The following is a 12808-nucleotide window of genomic DNA, read 5'->3' as shown; positions in this document are numbered from 1 at the left end:
GCAGATGTGGGCTAAACATTTATTGGGATGACCTTAAGCCACATGCATACAAACACAAATCCTGAATTCAAAAGGACTGCTAGAATATTTACAACAAACCTTCTGCCTACAGGCACTTTTCAGTTCTGTCTCCTAAAATTCCAATCATCTCATGCCCTTTCTTTCTCAATTTCATTCTTTCTTTCCCCTCCTGGAATCAATGAATGCAACTGCATACTAAATAAAGGGAAATAAACACACTATTATCAACATTTAACATTCACAAATTGTCATCCCACAGTATGGTTAGACTGTCCTTACCAGAGAAACACAATCCTACAGTCAGACAAGCATGTCGACATTGGATTATATCTTTAAAAAAACTCCTGATTAGGTTAAATGACACTGACTGCACATTTTAATATGTCCAGTGTCATTCAAAAATGTGTTTTGCTGTATGATGATGGTGTGAAAATTCTTAAAGGGGACCTATCATGCACATTTACGGGCCTATATTTTTATTCTGGGACTCTACTGAAATATCTTTGCATGATTTACAGTAAAAAAAACTCCTTATTTATCTTATTCCGGCCCTTTATGCAGCCCTTCAGTCGAGCCTCTTTCTGAAACAGGCCACTTTAGCGCCTGTCTCTTTAAGGCCCCCTTCCTGATGAGCCCAGCTCCGATTGGCCAGTTTCTTTCTGTAAGCTGCATCTCAGCAGACTGTGACGCTGGAGGCTACATAAACAAACAACAGTAGTAGGATTTTACTTCTTTTTCTTGGTCTTTACTCAAAATGAAAACCTCTCAAATACATCTTTACATGTCCGAGCCAGAATCTGATCCGAAATATGCGAGTGGACAACGTGAGCAACCATCAAACAACCTTAGCGACATAGACTATGAAACGGACAGCCATTTGTGGGCATGTGCAAACAATCTGATGTCATAAAAAGGAGGAAGTAGAGGTAACATTGTAAACGAAGGGTTCACAGCAGACTGAAGCCCTGGCTTTGGACTTGTAGGAAGCATTTTCACATACATCCACCTCAAGATTTGGAACTTGACCATGTTTAACATACACATCCAACACTCTAACAGTATAAAAACAACAGAAAATAACACAATATGTCTCCTTTAACACAACACAAGCAGCAGTCTGAGCATTTCAGCTAAGGTCGTTATAGCATGAAACAACAAGAGAAAGCTGAGCCCTTTGGTTTGGGTTCACTTCCACTCAGAACAATCATGCTGACCAGTTCAGCTGAACTTTGTCACCTTTTCATTCAGACAGGAATTCTCCATCCTTCCACTGTGAGCGAATCAAAGGTTGCATGTTGCATCTTCTGTGTTTTATTTCTTCTGTGTAGTACACATTCCTCCACAGACGCCGTGTTTGTTTACTACTGTGGTTATGGAAACACTCTGATTAGCTTTAACTAGCTTATATCACCTCCTTGAGGACTGAGATTGATCGTGCGCATTGAGTATGTTCACCAGGGTCGCGCGTTTGCGCCGTCTTGTCCAAGTGTTGCCATTTGCGTACTTTTGTGGAGCATACCGGGGGCCTTACATTTTGCCTCTCTACATATACTGAACGGTGTAACTGAATGCTATAACTGGACGGAAACGGTGAGGTGCAGAGTTGTGCAATATGGAGGTAATTGCTGAGGATGCTGAGCTGGAAAACCAAGAGCACTGGTTGTTTCTTTCAATTATTTACATAAGACATAAAAACGCATCTTGACAACATATAAAATTTAAATGAGACAGATGAAACAGTGCAGTCACAGTGCAGTGCAGGACATGAATGAACTTTTATATTTTTCATTCTAAACCTCACATACCTTAACCGTGGTGGGAGCAGATCAGAAAATGGTCATATGTGTCTTTTTGGTACAGTAATGACTTTGTATTGATAAAAACTACAATAGTCTGTGTGCCTCTAAGTCTGTCCTTCACGTCACACTCCCCAATCTATGTATCTTCACCTTAACACCTCTTCCTCTATTTTATCCCTCCCAATGTCCTCTTCCTCTGGATCCTCTTTAAATCAATTGGTCATTTACACTTTTGTACTTCCTGTCTTCCAACCTTTCCCCTCCTCCTCTCCTGTTCTCCACCTCCATTAAGCATTTGTTCCCCCTGATTCTTCCCTACATGTCTCTCCCTTCATATTTTTAATCATACACTTCTCCAACCTCTGATCCCTTTCTTTTTTCAGCTTATCTCATCTCTCCCTCGTAATCTCTTTCTTTTCTTCTGTCTCCTTGCCCCTGCTCATCCCCTTCTGATAAACTCTCTATGAGGCCACAGTGAAACAGCAGCAGCAGCAGCAGTGTGCGTGGACATTTTCTCCATTATTGTGAATTACAGTTTCCTGAGTCAGAGGATCATAGCGTGTGAAATCCCTACTCTCACTCACAATAAGGAAGGCATCCATTTTTCCTAACGCTTGCCTTTTGTCCCAAGCACAGACAACAACAGCTCCATTAACAAAGTGAAGGAGGACACTCTGTCAGGCCAGGTGGTAAGTTTATACACCCCACTGACTGCACAGAGCCCGGGCTGGCCACGAGGTCACGCAGAGAGGTCAACCTCTCAGTCAGCTTGTATTATGTCTGTGGTTACAGGAGGCAGTAACACAGCTTGAGACCAGCCAATGTCAAATGAGTCAGTTTGTTCTCAGGTTTTTCTTTCAGGGAAACTAAAGAGGGATTGGCCACACTGTACAGCTTCACTGCCAAGGGAGCTTCAGCGCTCCCAATCAGAGGTGGCTGACTTAAGTTACATACATGCTCTCTTAAACTATCAACAGAGATAAGAAGAGTTCTGCATATTCACATCTAGGTTGAAATAGTTAAGTGTGCTGTATTATCAAATCAAAAGTATTTATCCACTTGTTTTCAAGGGTTTTGTTAAGTCGGCTGATGTTTCCTTACTATTGTAGAAAAATGTACATTTTTTCACATATTTAAATACTGAATCTTTGGTACAACTTTCTATTAAGGCAATCTTTATGCAAAGAGTTTCTAACATAGTCTGTAACATATGCTTGATTAATTTTATTTATACATCAGTTACTAACTTTGGCTTACCGTCCTTCTTCTGTGAAGAATCTGGATCAGAGTCCACTTATTCATTAACGATGTATTAAAGATCCCTTCCAGACATGTTTTAAGATATATAAAAATACTTTGAATAATATTTGTCTGATATGGTTTTTCACCTTCTGGCAACCCAAAGGTTATTCATATGTCAATAGTTAATAACTGATGTATACATTATTAATGAGTCATCTGTTGTAAACGATTTACAAAGGTTATCAGAAAGTGGTGCCAAGTCTTTTTTATCCATTTCTTGCTTTTATGGCTTTTTATGCTCTTTTTCACAAATATCTTTGTATAAAAAGCAGTTGAGGCAGATGGCCGCCCACCCAGAGCCCGGTTCTGCTTGAGGTTTCTTCCGGTTAAAGGGGAGTTTTTCATTGCCGCTGTTGCCAAGTGCTGCTCATGGGGGAATTGTTGGGTCTCTGTAAATTAAAGAGAACAGTCTTGACCTGCTCTGTGTGAAAAGTACCCTGAGACAACTTTTGTTATGATTTGATGCTATATAAATAAAACTGAATTGAATTGAATTGAATTGAATTAAAATGTTGAAGTAGACCAATCAGATTTGACCCTTTACCACCCATGGTTCCACCCACAGGACGCGATGATTAATGCATTTTTCTTGTAGCTGTAAATGTTGCTGCAAACAAATCCACAGAAACAAGTTGGCCACGATATTCTTAACTGGACAAAATTTCTTAAAAGCTGGAGAACTATGGATTTGTGCCTTACAGTTGCCACCAGTTTTATTCAGGATATTATGGAATTGTGTTGTGCAATATATGCACATTTCTTGCCGCACTGACTAAACCACAAACAAAAAGACTTTCAAAGCAACAGCAACACTTGCAGACAACAACAGACAAACTGTAGCAAAAGCAAACACACTAGTAAAAGAAAATCACTGGTCCTCCACCATGCAGATGATAAAACAACTCAGGGCTCAGTTTTCTTCTTCACCTATTATTTAAAGATCCCTCAGTGCTTTCCTTTTTTGTAATTCCTCTTAGCATCGTCATGCAACTTTGATGAAGAGTAACTCAGTTAAGAGCCTGCCAAAGAGCTATGTATACAGACTGTGGGTTGACTGAGCCTGGACAGTAATAGCTTCGGCTCTGCTAAGGCATTACTCTCACCCCCAACGCTCGCAAACGTGATGCCAGCCTGCTGCACGAATCTTACGCAATAACTTCAACCGACTGCACAACATGAGGTGATCAAAAATTCACCAAGGCTTTTACAGTGTACAGTGTACTGTGGGAAAAAAACACACTTTTGGATTTCATTGAATTTTTATGATTTTTATAACTGACTCCTCAATTTAATGTACCAACATTTTCGAAAAACTGTTGTTTTCACAATATTTTGGAGCTGTTTTGCAGCATAAAGGGCATCCAGCAGCTTGATAAATGGATCAAAATATTTAAGATGTCTGCAACAACAGCAGGCTTCATTAACAGCTACTCACAGTTTTGATCATAGAGTATAATCACTAATTAAATCAATGATCACTGCTCACACATAATATCAACAACATGACTTTGGAATGGCCTGAGGGCCACTGATTAGTGTCCGCTGAGTTTTAAATATAGAGGAAAGGGTATTGAACACTGCAAGCTATAATATTTCAATCACATCTCATGAGGCCTTCTAGTATTTCAGGCACAGGAACTCAATTATGAGACAGAGGTTTTGATTTCTTAGAATAATAGGGCTACAAGGCTGAATTCAATTAGGAGCACCCAGAGTATATTTGGCAATCTCTCAGAGGAAGACCCACAGTCAAATAGATGAATTTTATATCCTTCCCAGAATTAGAGTATTGGTCTAATAGAAAAGCACATTGACTGAGTAGAGGTTACATGTGCCTTAAGGAACACTGAGAACATTTAGAGATGGGAAATTAATAATTAATAGTGATAGAGGTTTGGCGGTTTGGTGCATGGTTGTCAACTTGTACACGCCAGTCCTGGTAAAGACCCTGATCTCATGCCACTGGATCCTTTAAAGAAGAAACATTGCAGTGAGCAACGCCACCTGTGTAAAGGTGCCTAAAACAGGAACATTTAACCCCTAGAGTCTAATGAGAGCGTTTGAAGGTGACTGTATTAGAGACAGAGCGCGGTTATTAAGACATAGTGAGTGTATCTGGGAGGGAAACTGCATATACTGTGCCCCCCACCTCCCCCTTCCACCCCTCCTCTCCCTACAAAGTGATTTTCCACGACTGTTCTCTTTCAAGGTGTCGCGGGCAGCTGACAGGAGGCAACGGCTGAATTACAATGCGCCCTGCGCAGTCTCTCCCTCTCTCCTCTTCACTGACAGTGCATGTGCCCACGGCGTTCAAGATCTCTGTGTCCCAGTCTTGACAGCTGACAATGGGCTCCAGGTACAGCTGGCAACGGCGGTAATTGTTTTAATATTGGCATGTGCAGCCCAACTTGAATCAGCCCCTCGCCATAGTCACCGCCTCATCTGTACAGAAAACCGATGCTGATGGAAACAAGGAGCAGGCAAAACACCCAAGCAACTAATGTGTTTTTACAGATTTCACCTCATGTATGTGTCCAGAACTGCCTGCCAGAGTCCGCTTAAGCAATCAGAATAAAGCTACATGTGATTGACATATGAATTGAGCTCTATCTTATGGAGTTTAGCATAATTCACCTGGATAAAGTGCATGAAACCTGCAGATCAAGTCAAAAGAAAAGCCTATTGCCCACCTCATCCTGCTGCGGCTGATTCTGTCTCTGATTCGGCTGCTCCTTGGTAGCGGTCATTGTAAACTCCTCGTATGATAAACTTGGTTGAATCCTCCAGAAAAACGGCCAGATTCCAGTTTTCCGTGAAATAAGTCAGAAGAAGGGAGGATGCGGCGAGGGCAAAGCTCCGTCTTGTCAACTGCGGAATCTTAAACAGGAGTGGGAGCGGAGGGACGGATCCGTCACGATTGAATTCTGCGAGGTCTTGGGGAGCGTCTGACGAGAAGCCAACGCAGCCTGTGCGTTCACATAACCCCCAGGAAAGGGAGGAGAGTTTCGGACATGCTCGTTATCGAACCGAGGAAGCCCAAGTGTTCTCGCATTTTACCAACACGCCACTTCTCATGTAGGTTTGGTTGAGGAAGTGGTGGGCAAGATAACTCTCTCCCATGTAGTCTCAGTGATGCTGGTATTTTGGAGAGTGAGGGTATATAACACAGAGAGGAAGAGGAGGAAGAGGAGGAGGAGGGGTGTTCAAGTGGTCTTGTGATGGTTTCCCGAGAGGGTGGGGGTTGCGTTTGCACGATCCAAAAAAAAAAAAGACAGAAAGAAAGAAAAAAGATAGATAGAAAGAAACCCAATAAGAGTGCAGTATGAAGTGTTTTGTCTCTACATTATGCTCTAGCTGTCTGTCATTGACACAGTGTGACAGTTTTCCTAATATATGCTCAGAAATCCTGCATCACGTCCAGTCACTGAGCCTGGAGCCCTGCAGGAGCTGTCCGCGGTGCTGAAAACTCGGAGTCGCCACTGACCATTCATCTTAATTTCTTGCGTAGGAGCACACACCACGCCACCTCTGCTTTTTTTTTATTACGCTCTTAACACTGGCCACATTCTCAGCGAGGCGGCCTCTTTCTAGGAGAAAATCTTGTTGTTTTGTTATACAGGAGCTTTTACTTGGCCTTAAGCGAGGAGCTTAAATGGTCAATAAAAAGAGATTCAACGCGGCTCACCACAGCTCGCTGTGGGTTGTTAAATACGTGCAGGGCAAAGATGCAATTGCATCGGTCTTTGGAGTACTTAGCAGTGAAGTGACACCTGTGAACCCGACGCTATATCAAACTTACCGGGGGGCTTATGAGAAAGCAATGTTTTCTGTGGTCAGAGTCACTTTATGGAGGTGGTAGCCCACATACTGAAGCTGTATTGTCAGCGTAGAAACAGAATGGGAGGCTGTGATATTAAGTCTCAGTGTTTAATGCCTTTGCCAGACAAGGATCGATATTTTATATCTGCTTTTGACTTTTGCGGTGAATTACCAAGCTTATTTGGGATTTGAGATGTAATAATTTAAACACACACTGTGACCACTACCATACACGAGGACACACTATCATCAAACCATCAACAAGTAGCATGTGGTCTATCAGAGGAGTAAGTGGTTGTGTCCCAGTTCCATATACTTTTTTTAAAATACTAAATCAATTGTGTGCAGTGCATGCTAAACGCTAATCTTTACTGCATACTGTTTTTTAAATCATGCCGTAAGTGTACCACGCAATGGCAATCAAGCTGTGATAAATAAGATACAGCAAAATGTTTTCTTATCTAACATCTGGAAACATGAAATTGCTGAAAAACCAAGACAACAATCCGTACGCCACCCATATGGCAGAAACCTATCATGGATGAATGGAAATAAAATTAATTTTAAAAATGCATAAATATAATATTGTCAAAGACAAGATCATTAAAGATCCAATAAATGCATTAACTAAGTGGGAAGACTCAATTAATATAATAATTCCATGGAAAGATGTATTTAATATTATCTATAATTCAACCCCAGATCTATCCATACATATAATACAAATACAGATAATATACATATTTCTACCCACCAAAAAGATGCTGTATAGCTGGAACAAACTTGCTTGTGTAGGTTTTACAATGATGATGAAGAATCGATCTGATGCTGATCTGATTTGATGTGGTATTGTCATATTGTTACCTTATTTTGGGGTCAAATTTACAAAGTGTAATTTTAGGAGACTTAAATAGCAGCAAATCTAATATCAGTAACATTATAATCCTGTTTGGAAAAGCATTCATAGTAAAGCAGAAAATATGCACACAGCTTAATATATCAGATATCAAAACCTATCTTAAAACACACTGGATGATAGAAAGATTAACATCTAAAAGAAAACTACAAAATGTGAAATTCCTAAAGGGATGGGAACAACTAAGCCTTGGGGGAGGATGGGAATAAAAAGAAAATGTTCCTGAAGCTGTTTCACCACCATGAACAATTATCTTTATCTTTACATTGTGGGAGAAACATCAACAGCACACTCAAAAATCAGGGTTTTTTTTTCTAGTATGCATACTGAGTGTTTTGGGTACACTTTATTTTGGCTCATTTCCAGTGTAAACACACTACTCAAAACCTGCTTAGGTTAAGTATGTAGGATGGACTGGGACACAGCTTTTGTGTGCATTACTTACTCATAACTATGCTAAAACAACGAAGAAGACAGCAGTACATGATATTCCATTTATACCAATACTGTCTTCACTGGTGGTGCTCACTTCAAGGACTCGCCTCCAGATCGTGTTTTAACATTCCTGTCAGATTTGCTGAAAATTACTTTCTGAAATCAGCTCCATTTTATTGACTACACTTCAAAACAGACTGTGCATTACAAGCTCAAAAAACTCACATTCGTTGAATAAGGACAGAGTAAATAATACTGTGCATACAAACATAAAGTGTGAAATTATTCCCCTGTTTGGTGTCTTGATGATGAAGGTCTAACACGTTGCTCCAGAGCCTTAGGTTGAGATGTGGTGACTGTGGAGGCCATATAGCATATGATTCACATCATTTCCATACTCATAAAATCTTTCAATGAACCCTCCTGCCCTGTGTGAAAGCATCTGCACTCACATTTCTTTCATTTGTCACCTGTCTGTAGAGGAGAGATGAGATCGCATTTGACAGGAGTGGAGTAGAATACAGCAGTGCTGAAAAACCTGTGTGTATTATAATAAAGACACAAATTGATCTGTGTGCTCCATTTTGTAGACAAGAGTAATCAATCCACTTGGAGAAGTCGGTCCGAGTCTGCCTACGGCACCACTCAGCGCTGCTATTGCTGCTGCATTGTTATGAGAAGCAAACCCAATAATTTAGTTACCACAGCAACTTTTCTCTAATAGAAATACTTGTTTTGAGTTGTTTTTCTTTCTATTCTTGTATGGTGTATACAGTATCTGAACATCATGTTCTGTTTCTTGCTCATTTAGATATCCTTGCAACTTCTGTTGTTGTATATCAAACATAGCCAAATTAACCTCCACAAGTCCCTGAGGAAAGAATACCTGTGTTTTGCTCCTATGTTCCCAACCTGAATGATTATAGACAAACTAAAATGAAATGAAACATTTGCCATGTTAACAGTTATGGGCAGAAACGTGTTCTGTGCTTCTATGGGCCTATACAAGGCAAGAGAATAAATTGTGATATTTTTATTATGCTAATCTGTTGTTCAGTTGTCTTCCACTATGACAAACCACATGGAATTAAAAAAGCAACTGACCGTAGCTAAGCCCTGTCCCCTAAATTACACTGTTACAAATTACAAGCTTTCAATCCTGGCTGACGGACAGAACACAATGGTGGCAGACTTACAATATTAAGATTGAAACAATGGGTCATTGATTTCAGACAGATGAAGACCAAAACAGGTTTCTCATTTCTAGCCAACGACAACAAACAACAAACAAACAACTTTTGCTGGCAGATTTTATAAGCTGTAGCTAGAATGCTAATTAAGCTAATGTCAGAGCTGGTGGAAAACACCATGACTGGCTGACTTTTTAATGTATCCATCTGACTTATATCAAAAGGAGAATCTTGTAAAAGGGGCCTTATATATGAACTTGGTGGCTACATACATTATGTACTGTAGTGCTAAAAGATTGAGGCTAAAGGGAAGAAGTCAGATGACAAAGACAGCAATAATTGACAAGTAATAAGTGTTCATGTTTTGCAGTGTAGAGCTAGTTGCTCCTAGAATCATAGATATGATAAGGAAAAATGTAAGAACAGATTGTTATTTCATTTTAACATAACCATATCTGGCTACTCAGCTTACATATTTGTTCATATTCCAAATATAATGTTTTCACTTTTAACATTACAAGAGAAAAGGTTTTTTGAATGATGACTCACCGAAGCGTTTGGCAAAGACTATCTCAAATAACATTGGCTGGAGTCTAAACTTCCCTTAATCCAATAAAGAGAAGGAGCTGCCAACATTACCCTGAAGTCTGATAGCATCCAGGACCAGCTTCTGCATACTGGGGAAATACAACACAGTGGATGTGCTAGTAATGAACAGGCCTTTTTTACGGTAATCTGTCGCCTCACAAACTGTAGCGTTGTCTAAATGTACCATAACAAACTTACAACTAAAATTATTAGGTCTAAAATACTAGACTTTGACACATCTACTACACAGGGCCACAACATTAGTTAATACTGCAGGGGCCACCTCAGTAGATATTGTACTTTAGTAGTGTAAGTTCCCTGACATATTTACAACTGATCATCAAAACTAACTGGCATGAATCCAACCTTGAACTTCTTTGGCCCCTGGCACTTTGGGGTCGTTGCTCTCTTGGTAACCCAGCTTTGATGTTGATAACCATTTTAACACCTCGAACAGGGCATCTTCAGAAAGCACGACTCCACTCACCACCACACAGTGACAACAGAGTAAATCACCTGTCAAATGATTCAAGGAACTGGGAGAAATGCCAGCTAAAGACCTTGATATTGATGTTGAGGTCAGACTAAAACATCTCTCTCACCTAAAACACTCAGATATTGACATCTTGTCTTTGACCTGCTCTACCCTCAGAATGTCAGAGACGTGAAATTATTGTAAAGTAAACACATTGTGTAACAAATTTACAAACAGCATGGGGTGGCCATCCTTGAAGGTCAACAAAAACGTTGGTTTCTGACAAAGAATATGAGGTGAAAAGCAAAGAAAAAAAATCTGTTTCAGTCTTTGTAGGTGTGGTGTGTGCATTAGCGGAGCTCACATTTGCATAAATTCCTCTTAACCTTTGCTTCTGTGCGCCGCTTTTTGAGAGACACTAATGTAGTTTGCCTATTTGGAAATGAGAGTGATACACACGCTGGATGTGCCTGGATGATGAATATATCTGATAACCTTTAGTGGATTGTTTCATCTAAAGGTAAAGGTTATATCTACATTGGTTAAGCCTGCAAAAGCATCTTTAAAGTTGCATACGTTACACATGGTTGATATTGTTCCATCTGCTGATGTTAAACATGGTGATGTCTTTGTTGTGTGCTTTCAGTCAGTGTTAAAAAGGTCCACACTACAAACCCTGTTTCCACAAAAGTGGAGGCAGTATTGTGACATTGCTTTTAGGCTGTGACCTACATCAGTTTGTTAGTTTTGTTCACATGAATATTTGGCAGTAAAGGCTGGGCTCTGTACGGCTTGTTTTGGGGAAATAAAACTGTTTTCTACATAAAGATCAACATTAAGTTACCTTGTGTGGGTTTTTTTTTCTTGTAACTCAGTTATTTCAATAGTGTTACACCTTAAGGCCCAACAAACATGTTGGCTCCATTTTCTTCCTTGTAAAACATTTACAAGAATGATTATTTGAATATTTTGAGACCTAAATTGTTTACATCCATGTTGGCTAAGTGGCACTTTCCTATGTTTTTTGGTGCATTACAGACACCAACTGTCCATCAGTGAGTGAAACTGTCATTAGGAATATATTGTGCAGGTGCACGAGGTACAAACAAAACTGGACCCAACTCATGAAAACATCACCCCATAAGCACTACGGAGTAATGTTTAATTCCACCTTTAACACCAACTAAAAGTATTGTTTTTTTAAAAAAAGTAGTTTAATTTCTCACCTTGCCGTGATGTAGAAGTGTACTCCAGGGTGTGGACAGTACACACTGGCATCACTTTTGGTTGTGGCTTACAAGTGCAACAGTGGCCACACTTGAAACTTTCTATAAGAGAGGGCAGTCAAACACCGCTTTTAAGTCTGGTGTTAAGTTACTCTTGAACCATTACCAGATGCTATTTAAATGTCTCTACATGCAGTTTAGAGATATGTTTACCAGTAGCTTAGTTTAGATATTGGTTGTGTTTTGGATAAGTGCCTCCAGTTGGAAGTATACAGTACATTCTCCAGTGTTGGAATTTGGTCAGATGCTTGACAAATATGAATGGCTCTATTGACAGCAAAATGTGTGACTTTACAAATGTTTTATTGCACAATGTGTAGTTTAATTAGTCCAGACATTGTATTTATCTGAATTTAGCTCCTAATGATCCCACAAACATTTAGTAAATGTGTTAAACTGGATTACTCTCACCATTCAAAATACATTCAAACTGTGCACAGAAACATACAAAAGCCATCTATAAGGTTGTCTCACTTTGGATGAATAGTAAAGTATAGCATGAAATTCTGATTTCTTTTAAGAAAAATCAGAAAAACACAAGATATAAAATGACAAAGTAGGCTTAAGATGAAAAAGTAAGTCAGGACAATCTGTGTTTAACATAGAAAAGGGAAATCTGATACTGATGTGGATGTATGAGATGGATGGTAATGCCAGGTGAAAAGGAACTGAAACAGCGCTCAGTGCATTGCTTCGAACGATGACTCACTGCACATGCACAGCTGGATTCATGTCTACTTATACAGCAGATTTACAGTTTCAGTGATTGCAGGATCTGAACGTTATTTCTTTCACTTCATATCAAGCGCGCATTCTTTCAGATGTGCTTGTTCTCCAGATTGTTGAAGGTCTGCTGAGGTTCTTTGAATGAATACCACTCTTGGTGTTCTGCTTCAAACTCAGCCGAACATGGCGCTGTGAGAAAGGCGCTGGTATTAAAACTAAGCAGGCTAGGCTGGATTGCTGGCACAAGATCA

The 12808-nt window shown here is 39.8% G+C and overlaps 1 protein-coding gene across 2 annotated transcripts in view; it reads right to left on the bottom strand.

Moving 5' to 3' along the window:
* LOC121907430 (inactive dipeptidyl peptidase 10-like) overlaps positions 1-12808 on the bottom strand; it is a 204495-nt gene that overhangs the window by 102426 nt on the left and 89261 nt on the right. The window contains exon 1 of one of the 2 annotated variants that reach the window (XM_042426993.1): positions 5813-5865. The exons of the other annotated variant lie outside the window; for it this stretch is intronic. The gene's annotated coding sequence lies outside the window, so the exon portion shown is untranslated. Of the gene's footprint in view, positions 1-5812; positions 5866-12808 lie in introns of those variants that run through there. 2 annotated transcript variants of the gene reach the window in all.

This window comes from Thunnus maccoyii, chromosome 11 (genome assembly GCF_910596095.1).
Source record: "Thunnus maccoyii chromosome 11, fThuMac1.1, whole genome shotgun sequence".
In the NCBI taxonomy this organism is placed as follows: Eukaryota; Metazoa; Chordata; class Actinopteri; order Scombriformes; family Scombridae; genus Thunnus; species Thunnus maccoyii.
This window is presented reverse-complemented; position numbering and strand designations above follow the sequence as displayed.